Genomic DNA, 14,249 nt, shown 5'->3' on the forward strand with positions numbered 1-14,249 from the left:
GCCGGGAAACTGCAGCAGGGAACGGCTGCATCCCAAATCCCCATGGACCTACAGGGAACTGACATGCTCCATGCCAGTGGCCATGTGCCACCTCCCTCTCATTTGACTCCATCGGTCTTTACTGCTATTTGAAGGACAGGATTCAGAAGCTTCAGAGCAGGGTCCCATCACACTCGTTCCGTACAAACCCTCAAAAAGAAACAGTTGCTGCATGTCAGTCCATGCATTTTGACGTGCAAGAGCAGACAAGCACCCCCAACCCCACAGCAGGAAAGTCAGCGCTCTCTGGTAAATACTTCCATAGCATTTACCCTACATTATCGGGTTTAAGGACACTGCTCACACACACACGCCAGTTATATCCACGTGAACAACTGCAGAATGACTTGGGAAAAACTGCAGAACTCACCATGTCAAAAATCATTATTCTTTATCATGGCAGTACCCAGAGGCCCCATTGAGGGCTCACAGTCCCATTGTGTCGGATACAGTAGACACATGTAATAAGAGAGATGGTCTATGCCCAAAGAGCTTATGATCTTAACCCATGATGAAAGACAACAGGTGTATACTACAGACCCATGGGGGAAGGATAAGGGAAAAGCAGCCTTGAGAATAAAAAGCAACAGGCCTGGCCAATGACAAGTGTTTGGTGTCAGAAGGAAGTTTTAAGGAGATTTGAAGGAGAACAATAAAGGAGCTTTACGGTTATTAATGGGAAGGTTTTTCCATGCATAATGGCTGGAAGAGAACATAAAATGGCTTGTTAGGAAATTGGACTGCTGAAAAGGTCTGGGCTACTGGCAAAGCTGAGGGAATACTACAGAGTGACTGAGGGGTCTGGTATCTGGTGTGGTCTCAGTCTAGGAACTGGGCAAGAGGCTCCCACCTCTTTTCCAGTGCTTTAAAATTTACATTCCTAGTCCCAATGAAGAGTATTATATAGAATTTTAATCTTTTCTCTAGTCCAGGCTTCAGTATTTTCTATCTTGTACTTCACACCAGCATACCTTATGAAAAAAATCTGAAGGTAAAGAAGAAAGTATTAGTACAGCTGCTTTTTTTTTTTTTTTGTAAACCCACAGATTATTTGCTATAGGAAGTTTAGTGTTAGAAAAGTGTTATCTAAGTTGAGGCTTTGATGTCTGAATTACTCATAAGTATCAAAGCCACACATGAATTATGCAGGACATCCCCAAAATTACGCCCATCTGTGAGTAGGTGGTGTTCCAACCCTGCTTCACATAAAATCTATGTGTGATGTGTAATGTCAAACTTACCCCGTACAGAAGTTTGGCTTTACTGATAGCTGGGGCTGTATTACAAACCTACACTTTTATCCCCAAGACACTGAGGCAGGAACATCCTTACCCCTAGCTCCCCTCTACTTGAGATTCACACCCACTTCACTTATACCCTCCTGGAATTAAAGACTGCATCTGTCACAGTGAGTCATCAAGAACTTACTCATCAGCTTTATGCAGGATTTTAACTCCTGTGAGCAGAGCTGGTCAGAAGGATCCTGCGTTTCTTGAGGAGTTCCTGGCACACATTCTCCTCACACGTACCACATTAACGTGACACCTCTAGCAAGTTTTAGACATTATGACTTTTTTTTTCAAAAAAAAAAAACCTGTTTCACCTGTACTCTGACAACCAGTTCAGCTTTACATTAACTTTTCACATATAAATTTTTGAGTGTCATTTAAAAAAATAAATCAGCCTGCCATAATAAAATGTTGGGGTTTTTTTAATTCCCCCAGACTGCGTAATTTCACCAAAAGTACAGGACCCTATTCTGGACCTACAGTGTATCCAACTCATTTATTTCCCAACCTTGCAAATGGAGAACTGAAGTTTTATATTATTAAAAAGAGAGGCGCTATGACTTTCCCGTGAAACACATGGCATTTGCCATTTTTACTAAGTGAGCAAACTTTTAAAAGCTGCTTTTTTTATAAATTGAGAATAGTATAGAAAGTAATGCTATTTTCAGTTTTCTTTACAAATAAGAATTTTTAGGGTACTTTGAAGCATGTATCTGAGTATGATGTAGCGTTTGAGGTTGCTACAATGGAGAGAACTACTTGTTCTTTAGTGCAGAGAAATAGGAACAATTTTAGGGCACAAATCATCTGACCAATTCTAGGCGTCTACTTTAGGATGATATGACTCATGCTCTAAAGATGCTTAATTCTTCCTCGTGTGTGAAGGGAGCCTATATTAGATGTAGACTTCTACATGACAGAGGTCTAGATAGGACTGGGTGGATCCCACCTGCTGCGGTATGCATGTGATTCAGCATTTCCCCAGAATGGCTGGTGAGGGCACTAAACTATTAATACAGCTGCACAAATTAATCCTTCAAAGAAAACTCATCTCAGCAACGAAAAGTTACTGAAAGTCATGACTATGAAACATTAGATTGCCTGGAAATAAATAAAATATTTGTGAAAAGCCTATTAGTCATGTGATTCAGGATAACGGGATTAACATAAGAAGTGCCTACAAGTTTAGAAAACTTGATGTATTTGCTTCCTCACTTCAGAAACTATAGAAAAAATAGAGTATTTATGACCAAAAAAATCACCTGTAAGAATCCCAGAAGACCACATGAAAAGGCCTGTTTCCCAGTTCACCAAATTTTCAGACCAGAGGAGTGTAAAACATGCAATTTAGATGGAAAAATCCAAGAAAATACCAGCATCACTGTCACCATGCGATACACAGCCACAGCAGGGTATCTAACATGGATTTCTTAGGGTGTTACGGTATTTTGCTGCACACAAGAATTAGCGTATCTATGTTAAATAAGCATTGGTAGAATATGATCTTTGTGACTGTCCTAGGGAGGGAATTATCAGGTTACGTGTTTTAAGATAACTTAAGTACAAAAAGAGTAATGCCATTATTGGTCAGATACAGTCGAATGCATTGACACAGGTGTTGATAGTGTCTTTTCGAATGCATGTCCTTGTTGGTGATATTTGAAGGTAGATACGGTGATACAAGTGTGAAAACTGCCAAGTATGTTTAAAATTTCTCCAGTTAATGTATTTGTACACGGCTTGCAGCTGCTGTTTTTAGTAATGAATTGATTGTCCATGATGTTGCAAGTCTCTCCAGGTCAAGAGCCAAAGGGCCATTAACTGGAAGGAGAAAAGGGTAGTTGCCATGTGGGCATGTGACTGCAGAGGCCTCTGCCTGGCAAATGATTTGTGCAGCACGGCTCGCAGGACCACTCACTGTGAGGACGGGTCTGCCACTGCCCACCTTTTGCCTTGTGCTCTTCTCCTGCCCAAGGACACACGGCGTCTAATCAAAGAGGTTTCTGCCTCCTTCGTGCTCCCACGCCGTCGGTGCTCGTTTGCGACTGCAGGCGCAGCAAGGTTTGCCACCAGGCTGCAGGGCGTCCCTGAGGTTCTTCCTTTGCCTGATATGCTTCCTTTGTAGACAGTTCACTATCTGAAAGATGAGGCGGTGTTCACATACCAGCCAAGGCACATACCCAGACCATCAGCTAGACGCTACTTACCAGTGCTAGGCCAGTTACCAGGGAGAAGGTGCCTCTTGGCACTTGCCAGCGTGGCAGGAGCCTGGTGCATGCCCCACTTACCACTCTGCGTGCACTGCAGCGGGCACAGCAGCCCGCTGCGGCTTCCTGCCGGTGGAGAAGGTTCTCCATGACAGCCTTCTGGAATTGCCGAAGGCCTCGCTGGCCTTCCCGCTGGAAGTGATCACCGCCCCACGTACAGCAGCACCGTGGCCATCCAGGACATTTCCTCTCGCATCGCCTAGAGTCCAGGCGAAGGCCTCAGGCCCGCTGGCTCCCGCCGCTCCCAGCAGGCACCGCGGCGGGGGCTGCCCGCTCGCCTGCCCGCAGCAGCCGCCTTCCCGGGGCGGCTCCGCGCGGGGCCGCGGCGCCGGGCCCTCGGTGGCAGGAGCGGGGCTGGGCGAGGCGGGCGCCGAGGGCCGCGGGGCAGGGGCAGCCGCCCCGCCGCGCTTGTGCGGGACTCTCTTGCCCTCTAGCGGGCAAAGCCAGCGGGGCGGCCCCGCCGTGCCCCCCGCCGCCGCCAGCCCGGGCCAGCACTCGCCGTGCGACGCCAGAACCTGGGGCCCGCACGGTTCCCGTACCGGGGACAGCCCACTCGCCCCACTGCGGCGAGCAGGCGGCCGGGGGCCGAGCCCAGTCCTGGGCTTGCTGGTCCCTTGGCTGCCGGCAGTTGTGCTGCGGGGTAGTGGGCAGCCTGGCTGGACAGCACAGCAAGAGGAGCGCGCCCTGAAGAGCGCCTGTCCACAATGCCACCGCCACCACTCAGCCGGCAGCGGGGAGGGGTACCCAGCGCCATGGCCTCAATAAGCAGCACGAAGAGCTGATGAGCAAGACCATGATCATAGATTCATTGAATCTTTGGGTTAGAAGGGACCTTTAAAGATCTTAGTCCAACCCCCCTGCAGTGAGCAGTGTCGTCTTCAACTAGAGCAGGTTGCTCAGAACCCCGTCCAACCTGACCTGGAATGTTTCCAGGGATGGGGCAGTCAGAGGCACCATTCGTCTTTGACGGGTGTGATCCCCTCAGCTGGTCATGGTGGCTGACCATGTCCCCACTGCGAGGACCAGAGCCAGCTGAGCAATGGGTGGGCCCCAAGGGGAGCATGGGGCTGTGCACCCCCAGTCGCTGGGCAGACATCAGGTGCTCCCTGCTGCTGAGGAAAAGGGAGCCCCAGGCATGGCCCTGCCATGTAGGGACCTGGAGGCAGCTCTGCAGTGAGCCCATGGCCGAGTGGGGATGCAAGTGAAGCTGGTGGCTGTGCTTGGGGAAGGGAGGATGTTCGTGCTCGTGTGGGGTGTTCTGGCGTACCATAGGAAGACCAGTTCTTTAAGCTGTCTAGCCTGTGTTTACTAAAAATTTTCCTTTTTTGCTGACAAATTAGAAACTATTTCAGTATCACCATCTCCATCGTCTTCTTCCTTCCCAGATCCAAATCACTAAAAACTTTATCCTTTCCTCCATTATTTTAAATGTACTATCTCCATCTAACAAAAGATCTTACACCGTCACTGAGAGTTCTTACTTTACAAATATTTTAGAAAATTTGCATTTCTTTTTAAACCTGTGAGTTTCTTCCTGTAGTCTTCAGCTTGACTTTATCACTTTTCCCCATTTTGTAAATCAATTTTATACTTTTGCTCCCTCTCCATGTTAAAAATTATTTTCAGTATTACATATTGCATTTTTTCTCTGCTGTTATAACCCCTGAACCACAACAGGCTTAAAAGTTATCCTTTTTATGAAATACGGCTTGTTAGCCATTTAACATAATTCAGAATTTGAGTTTCTTTTCTTCCTCTCTAAAGCTTTCCTTCTCCTGCTCTCATTTATAATTTCCCATTCTTTGGGAAAGCCTGATACCTCTGGGGTGACCATTGCCTCTTGTTGTGGTTCCTTGGAGTAGGGTAGTGATAGGAAAGTCCTGTTTGCCAGTAGTGAATGTAGCCGGGTCACTTGGAATGCAGTCACTTGGAAACCTCCACTCTCTGCTACAGTTAGTATAATCCTTTGTAATATTTTGCATGCCTATGTCTGTTTCATTTGCTTAAACGCTATCCAATTACTTTGTTGATAACTAACATATTTTGCATGGTTTTGCCTGCTGATTTCCTTAATCATTCTGCTGCTATTTCACCAATAACTCAACAGTATGTAACTGCACTCTGATTCAGTGATGTGAAGGGACAGAATATAATACAACCATTTTCTTCAAATAATTACCCTGGGTATGTACTAATGTTTTCCTTTTGACTGGCCAAGACAAAAGCATCTCTGACTAGAATCTCAGCTTGTTTCTCCTGAACTTCCTGCTTTTACAGCAAGACCAGAGACCATTCCCTCTTGTATGGGGAGGAGAGGCTGCTGCTCTGGAGAAGTCAGTAGTTGTGGGGAGCTGAGGGACTGTAAGATTACTAAGCCATTCCCCATATAGGGCTGCCATATTCTGTTTAAGCGATTTCTGTTTGCCCAATCTGAAGAAGTTTATAAAGGAACTGGGCAAAAGTATGAGAAAGAATGCTTTACATTCTGGAGAGAGTGGAAAGTCATGGAAAATGCACACCGTCTTTTGGTGTTTGAGAGACAGTGTCTGACAGGTTTGATTCCCCAGTTAACGTAAGAACTTAAGAACATGGTTATAGCAGACCAGGGTACAGCTATGCCACTACCTTCTCTATGGCAGTGGCAGTGGAAAACACCATTTAGGGAGTACATGTGTTCCTGGCCACTCTGTGCAGTCTGGCCCGCTTATTCTCCCCCAGCAACCACAATCACTGGATTAGGGATGTTAGAAGGTACTACGCTGCATATTGCCTTTAATATCTGCTTATAGTCCTGCTGTCCCTGAATTTGAGTAACGCTGCTTTGAGCCTGCCTCCATAGTCTCCTATGACAACAAATTCTGGAAGTTAATTACTCTCTGTGTAAAAAAAGAACTTTCTTCTATCGGTTTCAAACCAATCTTCTATTAGTTTCATTAAATACCTCCTAATCCTTGTGCTGTAACTGTTGAATAACAGGTGAATAATAGTTACTCATTCACCCGATCCATTCCCTTCATGGTTTTGTAAACCTTACAGTTTGCTCTCAGCCTTCTCCTCTTCAAACTGAAGAGTCCCGGTCTATGTAGCCTCTCATCAGGCACCCAGGAGGTGCAAGGGTCTTACTTTCCCTTGAGAAGACAATAAACATTATAAACATTACTGGAAACTTAGGCAACATCAAGCTAAAGTGAGGGATGATAGAAAATGGGCTCAGTGAGTGGGCTTATGCAATGTATTCTGTGCAGCTCACAAGGCAGATTATCAAAATCATTTCAGCCAGAAGAATCCCAGGGACATGCTTTTATTTGCTCACTGTCAGGTCAGTTTTCCAGGAACTGGTCAAGGAACCTAAGTTCTGTGTACAGTATGTCAAATGTTTTGGAACGAATCAATACTAAATTCTTTAACAGTATCTGCAGTGTGACCATCATCACAGATACGGCAAGCAGTGGACCTTTCATATAATGGATCTTTTAGTGTACCAGAGAAATATCCAGGTGTTGATCATTATATAGCTCTGGTGAATATAGTTTTAACCATGGAGACTGTATCTCAAGTCTTGATCACTTGGCTAACTGCTGATGCTGTGCACAACTAACTTAAGTTTGGCGCTAGTAGAAAGTTAGTGGTGGTGAAGACATTAACATGGTGGTGTGCTGATCCTCAGATAACAGCAACATCCCATGACATTAAATGACATTGGTTAGACTTTTTACATTTGACAGTATTCACCATCTTAAGGCATTCAGTGCTCTTTAATCAGTGGCCAGTCTATAGTCCTAACACTGACAACTGTTAGTCAACTACTACACTGACAAGGTGAAGGGGGAGTGAAGGGACTGCACCGTACAAATTGCCATCAGTGAAATCTTTTCACAAGCTGTTGCAAGCCACCAGAAGCATTTTATGTATTATCCCATGTGCCGGTGAAGAATTGGAAATGCCTGTGACCTAGCAACTACTAAGGTGTTTCAGATAAGGTGTTTTTCTCCTCCAGAGCCTTGCTGTGCACAGCTGCAACCTATGTTTGATGTTACACAGGGAGTTAACCAACAGTAACAGTGGTCTCTTATAGGTTTAAAATATGTGAAAAACAGGCTTTCAAGAAAAGGAAAAAGAAACCAGCAACAGTGGTTCTGAGGTACTACACAGCCTACTACATGTGACTCCCCTTCCCTCTTTCTGCCTCTCAAGGCACTGCTTTTATAAGGGTCACCAACACACTTCAGAGTACCAGGCTATATCTTTATTCCTACCTGGGATACCTCCCTACAGACGAGCTGAACAGAAAAGATTATCTACTCCTCTGCTCCCAGCCCTCAAAATTCATACTGGCTTTCCACATCCTACCCTTCATTTCTCAGAAAAAAGGGACAAGGAGATGAAAAGCTCTTTACTGACAAGAGTTTGCTTCTCTGCCTTCATAGCTGCTCTTGATAAAAAACAGCTTTCCCACCCTGTTGTTTAGAGATTTCATCAAAGTCTGCGAACCTGAAATCCACCGTGGGGATTCCAGTCCCCTCCCAGCAGCTGTTATTCCAAGCGAACTTAGAAATTCACCAGAGGGTCTGAAAAATACATCAGCACTGGGAATCCACAACTAGGATTTCACACCAGAAATAGATGCCATCTGAACTGCTTTGCTTTTTCTAGGCATTGCAGTGAAATCGCTGACAGGCAATGGGGGAAGAAACTGTTCAGGAGGTTCCTGTGCTTCCTCCGCTTTAACATTGCTGTGGGTTTGAGGAGAATTACAATTTCCATCAGGGATTCTCAGGGACTGGCTTTATAGCACAACAACTGAGAACTCACTTCTGCAAATACAGACAAATTGGCTCCGACTACCTTGCCCTTACTGCAGTAGCACTGCAGCCAACGGAACTACGCATGCAAATGTTGAGACATCAGGCAGACCTCTAGTATTAGGTATCCGGCTTTTTTTTTAATGGGGGACAGGCTTGTGAAGAAATACATGGCAAAACTGATGGAAAATTATCTTGCCAAGCCTCATGTTAATGCTACTTGTATAAATCTTGATATGAACAAGCAGAAGGAATTTGCTTGAACTTTCTGGAATTCATACCTTGTATTCTTGTAATCATCTGATCATTCCAGCTCTGTATCTGGGAACCTGGTTCTGCTGCCCTGCTGAGGGCTGCTAAGGAGAGCTCCAATACACAGAGCTTGTAAGCTCGCTGCCTTCTTTAAAGTATGTGTTTTCTGGTTGTGTCTTCCAGTGGGGTAATGGTGACAACACTGCAAACCCCATTCCTCAAAAAAAATTGAGCAGATTCTCAGCTTAGGTAAACTATCACGACACCACCCCAAGTGCTGGAGCTCTGACAATTGATATGAACAGAAGATAAGAACATTTGGTTCTTTTATTCCCTCAGGTGAAAAGCCCTCTTACAGTTCTTCACTGCAAACCCTCAGAATTTCTGGGCCATTCTTGGCCACAGCTTCCATAATTACAGAAAACTGTGGAAGTCACCAGAGAAGGATAGACAAAAGCAAAGCCTGGGTACACCAAGCACGGGGAAATGAGTAAAAGATCTAAGAACTACTTTAAACATTTACAGAGGCACTCAGTGAATTTCTGGAAAGACTGTTTGCAGTCCAGCTGCTCAAAATACTTGACTCTCAACTGTAAAAGTCTGAGGATTGAGTCCTTAGTAAATGTTCTTGAATAATCCTCTCTGTAGATTTGACTGTCACTAAGTTTTTCCCGCATGCAGATTTTGGTCCAGTAGTCTCCATATTTTATTTATAATTTGAGTCATATGCTGCTTTCATAATTTTTTGTCTAGTCACTTTAAACATCTTTGTACAGTATTCAGTCAAGACCGACTCTTGTAGCTATTATTATATTTGCAATTTCCCTTGGGTGTAAGCAAAGTCTATATAATGCAGAGTCTATCAAATATTTCAAATTTTTTACATTCCAAAGCTATTAAAAAGTTGAGGCATTAGAGTTGTCTATTTACTTAACAGTGAGAATGATGCTTATTTCTTAGCATTTCTGAAAGGTAAAAATAAATCTGTAAGACATACAAATGCTACACTTGAAAAATAACAGCATACTGGTAATATGCTAGAAAAGAGTGGGTCATTTATAAGAATGTTTTTACAAATGAAGTCTCTCGTCAGGAACAGAGGATCAAATAACTTCCATTACTGAAATGATTTTAAATTATGCGTTTTATAAGGGCAAGAGCAAATACTCAAAAAACAAAGCCTAAATTAAGACTGAAAATGTAAGATTCTCAGAACTGCTCTTTGGTGTCTCTTTTTGGGCAATTACCTTCAAAATCTCTGAAGATGCCTCATATGAGTGCTCACTAAGTGACCTTCAGAAAGTATATACAGAAAAAATTAGGTCTATTAACTATTTACTATCTTTAACTATTTACTTGCCTATGTCCTAAGTAAGGAGAAGGATTTCAGTGCCTGGTTTTAAGCTCCCACTGTTTTAAATTCCTGGCCTCATCTTTCTGTAGTGAGATTACACTTTCAGTAATCTGTGGCATTTTTTTCACATGAAAATTTAAAATACTTGCTTTACATCACTTCATACCTCCTTAGCCCTTCTGAAAACTATGTCAACCAAGTCTAAATCACTAAAGGTTTCCTATTTCATAGGATATACAGAAATCACTAAAGGTTTCCTATTGCACAGGATATACAGCTCTGATCTTTGCTTTAAAGCATTTGGGTAGTCATTGGGGTAGTCCTGCCAGGTTATGGAGAACAGACGTGAGCTGCCAAGAAGGTTGATAAGCATGGTACTTTTTTATTCACGGTACCTTTTTAGCGGTATGATTCTTCTTAAGCAAACTGAGAAGAAAAGCTGGTGCAGGCAACAAGACAGAAGCAAGGCCTGTATGCAATATACACCAAGATACACAAAGAACATTAGTTTAATCCTAAATTCTGCCTGTAACTGGCCTTCCAGCCAGACCTTACTAGCAAGTCCTTTCAAGAGTAGTCAATTAGATAAACTACTTCTGAGTAGAAGGTTGTATAATGACTTTTTTTTTTTTTTATCTTTTGAACAGCATTTAAGCACAGAGATCACAGTCTTGACTCCTTTCCTTATTAAACACAGAGCAGCCTGCCTCCTCCTCCCTCACTTTAGATGGCCAGCATGGGCATAAAGCTCACAGCTATTGCGTGTTCAGGGACTCTTCCCGACAGGGACTGAACGTGGGTGCTTTGACCTTCAGGACTTCAGTCATCCTTGGCAGACTGCAAATTCAAATCCTACTTCTGTCCACTGGGCAAATACTAGGCAGCAACCTCAAACCTCAGGGAGGGAAGCTTCACCCAAGTGGCTCCAGTTGCAACTGCTCGATGGTATAGCACTGCTTAATGAATTTCCAGTCTTACTTCAAGGGCGAATATAAATAGCACAACTCAAGGTCAGTTACGCCTAGATCATGACAGAACATAACTTCACACTGAGCTGGAGAGGAACTGTTCCTGACATTGCACTCCTTGAATATATTCACAAATGCAGGCACCCCTGCTAGTCCTAATGCTGGTATTTAGAACATATGTAACTGCTGAAAATTAACAGCCGTTAGGCTGCATTTACAAAAAAGACTGTTCCAGCTTCACTGAGTACCAGACTGGGTATCTGTTGATACGAAAGAAGGGAAAAGCTAAAATTCCTATCTAATGAGAGATGCATACCCCAGTCCATAAAACAAGCCATCAGTTTAGACTGACAGGCAAGGATTTCTCTCACCTTGCAGAATGCTGTCTCATGCTCTTCTGAGGACATCTGTTCCCAGTCACTACAGCCTAGCTGGTTCCCATCAGTTCCAGCGTTTCAATAGTACTAACTGCTGCCGCATGGCAATTACTGTTGAGTCTGCAGAAATCCGTCCAATCTCTTTTTGCTGACAGTGTAAGCTGTAAGATTGCAATGTCACATGAGCTGCTTTCACATCTTGTCTTCTGGGTTTTGTTTCTTCCCTCTGATTTTTTATAATTATTGGAAGGTTCTTAACCTTCTCTGCTTCTTTACCTTTTCAGGAAGGTACAGTCAACTCAATTCATCCATCTTTGATTTCATGTCCAGTTTTGCTCTCAGTATGGAGCTATCTCATCAGCCCCACATTCCACCACAGCCTTGCCTTTCATCTTAGTCATGTATTGGTGTGGCTGTTTGATGACTGGAGCAAGAAATACTCATTCATGTATGGAGTCCTCAAGCTCTTAATCACAGAGCATTTAGAGCAGAAATTCTAGTATTTTGCCCTTAATAAAAAAACGCCTTGTATTATGACCCTGCATTGGGTATTGCGACACTTCATCTTGTTCCTACCCTTCTGAAAGTTAATTTAGTTCTTCTATGTAACTATGTGATCATCTTCCATTTTTCCTATCGAATTTGTCATCCTCAAACTATGAGATTCCTCAAAGAACTAACATGTGTAAAACAGAGATTAAAATAATATAGCATTCTAGAGCAAGACCCTGTATCTTTGTACCAGCTATGGCCCCTGTGCCATAACCTCTTTGTCAAAGCTACCTTCAGCACCAAGGGCTCTGCATTGTAGGATACACATCTTCTGAAATGCCAGAAGGAGTCAATATATTATGCTCCTCCTTCCCTTCCTAATGTGAATATTCTCAGCTGTGGAGGGTTAATGCTACAGCAGAGCCAGGTGAACAGCTGACATTTTTGTCCTGCCCGTGGTGTGCCACATCCATACAGAGACAAGCCCCTTTGTGCAAAGAGCTCAGTAGGAATGCTCAAACATCAAGCTCTTTCTTCAGTTAAGCTTTTCAAAATCAAGCAAAGTTTCCTAGGTCTTGTGGATTTTCTTTTTTTCTATTTGTGTGACCATTATTCTCACGGTTTGCTAGGTGGCAACACACCTTCGGCAAAGAAATATTTTATGGTATCCTGGTTCTCTGGAATATTGCTTTTTTCTTCTTGTTTAAACCCTTTGACACTTCTAGTACAGCCAACATTCTTTAACAGACAACGAATCAACGAGAATCACAACTTCAGATTTTAAATATGAAAGTCAGTAGAAGTCCTTGGGAAGAACAAAAACTCTGCTTAAATTTAAATTGTGTAGAGGAAAGCTGTCAGGATTAAAAATGTCCACAGTACAAACGCAACTAATGTGATCACAAAATAACAGGCTGCATTAACATATACCTGTAAATAAAATATCATCTGTATCACAGACTTGGTTAAGGGGGCTGAGGAACTGAGACTCAGAGGAGACTAATCTCAGCAACAGGAAATGACTGCTTTTTATTGGGTTTTGTTTGGTTGGTTTTGAACAGGCCTTTTATTGACATGAAAACCTTGATCCAGAAGCCTTCCAAGCACAAACCTCACCCAGAATTCAGCAGAAATTCTGTAGGTGCAGAACTCACAGGATTACATCCAGTATGCAGCGTACAGTAGCAAGTGCTCATATATGCACATAAACAACAGCATCTACTTCTCTAACAGTAATTTAGAGATTTGTAGGCAGAATTTCAGTGCTACGTTATAAAGGCATACTGTAAGTCACAGAAAAATCTAAAAAGAGGACACTCCTCCTCAACTGAAGCTTTGGCTGAGGTTCTAGCCTTCATTTCAGCTTGCACATGTAAAAGATACAGAGAAAGACAAACAGAATTCCTCTTCTTCTTTCTCTCATCATCATAACACTCTTGATCACAACATTATTAGACATTTTTCAGGCTGCTAATTCAATGCCCACTGGCAGTTCTGCTCTTTCCTCTTCGAGTACATTTTAATGGTATCTCATTTGAAATTCAAGTCTGGGAAATATAATAAATTTGATTGTAACTTAGATTCCTTAGTTATTAAATTAGCTTTTTTTCAGAAAAAGTGCTGGATCTAAAGGAGAAAAAGCTGCAAATTATACCTGACAGCTTTAATGGTCTTATAACTATTTTAATAAAAGATGTTGTGACTCATCATAGATAATATGTCTTGCAAAAAAAATTGGGTGAGCTGAGAAAATAATGCCAACAGCTTTGCAAAACTACTTACAATTTAAAATAATTTGGGTGGCGGGGAAAATGTGGCCGATTCTGAAGACTACAAAGTGTTCCAAATTACATTAAATCTTCTCTTGCAGAGTCCCTGTTTTTGTGTGAGACAATAGCAGCAATTTCTACTTTCATAACTGCCAAGGAAATATCAAGTATGGAGAAACCAGGCAAGATACCTTTTGTGAGTAAACATCTTACCATTTTTCTGATTTTCTAGAATGAAAAATGTGGTTGACAATAAACCACTACTTTGTATTCATAAGCCTAACACAAAATATTATTACCTATATGACCATAGCGTTGTGTATTGTACAGTATCAATATTATAACTCCAGGATTCATAGGAGAAGGCAGGGCAGATGACTTCAATAACACATTAAAGGACTCAGAGAAACCAATGGAAATGTAAAGTACAAATAATGGCATTCTTGTCCTTTGGCTCAGAACTCAATCACCTGAACCAAGCTTCATCGCTTCTGTTTATGGATGTCCTGGAATTACTTACAGCACATCTAGGGGGAGCAGCTTTTTATTTATGCCATTTAGATAGAAAGCTTGAGATAATAAAAAAAATCAACTGTATCTAGCAACAACAAAATAATATTATAATTTTCATAATTCAAAA

This window comes from Phaethon aethereus, assembly GCF_964289735.1.
Source record: "Phaethon aethereus genome assembly, chromosome: 1".
In the NCBI taxonomy this organism is placed as follows: Eukaryota; Metazoa; Chordata; class Aves; order Phaethontiformes; family Phaethontidae; genus Phaethon; species Phaethon aethereus.